The sequence below is a fragment of the Cebus imitator genome, unplaced genomic scaffold, assembly GCF_001604975.1.
Source record: "Cebus imitator isolate Cc_AM_T3 unplaced genomic scaffold, Cebus_imitator-1.0 Scaffold159, whole genome shotgun sequence".
Taxonomy (NCBI): domain Eukaryota; kingdom Metazoa; phylum Chordata; class Mammalia; order Primates; family Cebidae; genus Cebus; species Cebus imitator.
This window is the reverse complement of record NW_016107474.1, coordinates 4,679,104-4,682,843: the sequence shown is the minus strand read 5'-3', so window position 1 is coordinate 4,682,843 and position 3,740 is coordinate 4,679,104.

Genomic DNA, 3,740 nt, shown 5'->3' with positions numbered 1-3,740 from the left:
GCTCCACCTTTTTTTTTTGAGACAGAGTCTCGCTCTGTCACCCAGGCTGATGTGCAGTGATTCGATCGTGGCTCACTGCAACCTGTGCCTCCAGGGTTCAAGTGATTCTCCTGCCTCAGTCTCCTGAGTAGCTAGCTGTAGGTGCATGCCACCACACCTGGCCAATTTTTGTGTTTTTAGTAGAGACAGGGTTTCACCGAGTTAGCCAGGCTGGTCTCGAACTCCTGACTTCAGGTGATACATGCATCTTGGCCTCCCAAAGTGCTGGGATTACAGGCATGAGCCACCATACCTGGCCTAGCTTTGGTCTTTTAACCTTTTAACATTTTTATTTTTGGCTTTGCTCTTCCCCCAAACTGACACATATTCCCCCTTGTCCCTTCCCTGACTTGAAATCCCATTTCCTTCACTAAGTTCAGTTCCACTCTCCCCCGGCCCCCAACTCCTCCATGGATCACCCTCATGCCAATGGCTTCTCCTTACCCTTTGCAAAAAGGGAAGCGTCCAGTGTGACCCGGCGTTCATTCCCAGGTACACTATCTGGTCTGTGATGTCATTGATCCAGCTCATCAATGTATTCTTGAAGCATGCAGATTCAGCACAGTGCTAGCCACTGCAGGAGACCCAGAGCAGTTGCTCACCCATGAGTCATTGTCTGTATCCCAGAATGTTCTAGAGCAACACAACATGGCTGGCCCCTAGAGTGGTACCACAGTGCCCTCTTCCTGAACTGGGCTGTCTTTTCCTTATGGGCCACCAGCAGATGGGTGCCTATTAGAGAATCTGGGAGGAGCTGAGCCTTGGGAATGGCTACAGTGGAACCTAGGGCAAGGCTTTTACAGGGAGGTTTCTTGGGTCAGGTTTGTGCATCTTCCTGTCCCCTGTGTTCTTGAGCCAGCTGGAATTCAACTAAAGCAATAATGGTTGACATTGGTATCAGTGGACTAGGAGAGGAATGGTCCCTACGTCTGGGGTGAATGCTCTTGACACAAGCTTTTGTGCTTCTATAAGTAAAAGAAACCACAGAAAGCCGGATCCTCCTATACCCTGTTTTTCTTCTCGTTGCCTGAATTTAAAGTGCTTTCCATCCCCTGCCACCATCAGGCCTCTAGCCTGGCAGTTGGTGGACATAGAGAGAAGCAGCAGACATGAAGTGAAGGATCAGGCCAGCTTTCTGGGTTTGAAGCCCAGGTCTGTGACTTCCTAGACTGTGTAACTGTGGGCAACTTACTGAACTTCTCTGGGCGTCACTGCTCTTCTCTGTAGAGTGGAATAATAAGAATCCCTCTCTTAAAGGGGTGTTGTGATAATTAATATGTGTATACATGCTAAGGCTTAGGAGAGTGCATAGGAGACACTCAACCATTGTCCCAGCACTCCACTCAACTCATGGGGACATCATGAACCAGCGTGTAGTGGGGACCTCATTTCTGAGGAAGTGTCTCCCCACTGTTCCCCATTCACTCATAGCTTTCCAAACAATTGTCAGGAGTCTGTCTTTCCCTAAAACCAAGTCCTGGGAGGCAAGATTCACAGCCCGTGTCCTAGAGAACAGAGAGAAGGTGGTTGCTTGGAGGGAGGTGGTGTTTATTAGAGCTTCTATTACTCTCTGCCTCTGAGAGCTTGACAAGTCACATAGGTGCCTGGAGACATACAAACCTAAGTGGTTTTGTTCACATAAGAATAGATGAAGGGCAACCAGCTGAGGTTTTACAAGGATTTCCATGGCATCCCTTGGGGACGAGGGAGCCAGCGGGTGGAACTCATGGCCTGGGAGTTGCTGGTGGATGTTGGGAAGTGCTTGTCTGCACAGTGCATGGATAGGGCAAGCGGGGAAGCAAGGTTTGTGGCTTGGACAATGGTAGAGAAGCTCAGGAGCAACTTGGAGCTGACGTAGGCTCCTTCCTGGCTTCCTTTCCTCCTCCACCCCTGGAGGGGATGACTCCTCATGGGGCACGGGCATGCACTGAGGGACTGTGGTCAGGGGGAGAGGAAGTCCAGAGCACTCGTGAACTTCCTGCCGAGCTTGTCACTAGCCAGCCAGGTGGTATAGACAGTGACAAGAGAAGGGGCTTTTTGAAAAACCAGCTATTGAAGGGAAGACGCGTGAACCCAGCATATACCCTTGTGCTGTTGACTCTGGAGGGGCCGGCTGCCCCCCGCCCTCACCCACCCATGTGGCACATTCCTGCTCCCTCTCCATGGCCCAGTTCAGTTGTCACCTTCACCATGCACTGTCCCCGACCATCCCCAGACACACGTCCTCTCTTCCTTCTTTGGGCTTCTGAAACCCTTCCCAATAGGCTGTGTCACCAGCATCTGAAACACCCCGGCACAGAGTGGGCTGTCTGTGAAGCTTGGCCGACTCGAAGGACAGACGGCTGGTGGGTGTGCTGGGGCAAATCATGTCCCCCCAAACTCTTGTCCATGCAGAACCTAAGACCATGACCTTATGTGGAAAGAGGGTCCTTTCAGATGTGGTGAGGTCCTACCGGATTAGAGTGGGCCTGAGTCTAATGATTGTGTTCTTATAGTAAAAGGGAATTCAGGTGCACAGACACACACAGGGAAGTTGCATGATGAGGAGGCAGAGGGTAGGAGCAGTGCAGTGGCAAACCCAGGATTTGGGCAGCCTCCAGAAGCCAGGAGAGGCAGGAAAAATCCTCCCCTAGAGGGAGCACAAAACTACCCACACCGTGATTTTGGACTGGGCCCCTGGAACTATGAGAAAATCACTTTCTGTCATTGTGACTTCTGGTTGTGGTCCTTTGTTTTGACATCCCCAGGACTCAGCCCTAGGTGAACCTTGCTCCAGCCTGGACACCCGGCGGTCAGGGCAGGTGGCCAGGGTCACATCACACAGTGGATGCCCCGGCCCCCTGCCCACTGCGGCCAAGGCCCCCCCTTTAACCCAGGCCAGGCACTTCACTTCCTGTTGATCTGTTCTTGGCTAAAACTAGGGATGGGGGTGAGGGAGTGATACATAGGGGCATCTCCACTGTGGAATGGGGAGGACCTTTTAGTTTCTGGAAGTGGCTGGGAGTGTGGGCTCTGGAGTCTGACAGACGCAGGTTCAGATTCTGCCTCTGTTACTAGCTAAGTGCAGTGAGCTCCAGGCTCCCTTCCCTCCTGCGAGCCTCTGTCTTTCCATCTGAAAAGAATGGGACCAACCACGGTACCCCCGTCAAAGTTGTGTCATTAGGATTGAGACGGAAGGCACATGCCACAGTGCCTGGTACATTGCCAGGGACTCTTGTGTGTTCTCCATTGTGATTATAGTGTGGAGAGGTTGGCACCATGCTTGTCACATAGGACATGCTCCCTAAACGGTCACGGCAGCAATTATACTGATTCATGATGAGGGAGGGAGTATTTGAAGTGTAGCCTGCCCTGGAAGTCGAGGTAAACGGTCCCCTGAGGCTCACCCCTAATTTTGAGGTTAATTCCCCTGGGAGCTGGGACCAAGGAGGGAGAAGGGAGCTTTGGTAACAGACAAAATCTGCCCAGTGGCTCCCAGTGATGGTGGCTGATCAACCTGATGGGAGGCCTCGGCCCAGGAATGTTTTCTTTCCATCCATCTCTCAGAGACATTTTCTTGCCAATCAGGGTGTTGGGAATTCGGGTGGGGAACAATGGAACGCGTTGTCCTCGCTCCCTGCTGCCTCGGCTTCATGGACAGAGTTCACTCAGCGTGTAATCCTTGAGGCATGTGAAGCCCGCGGCAGCGAGGGAGGAGGAGA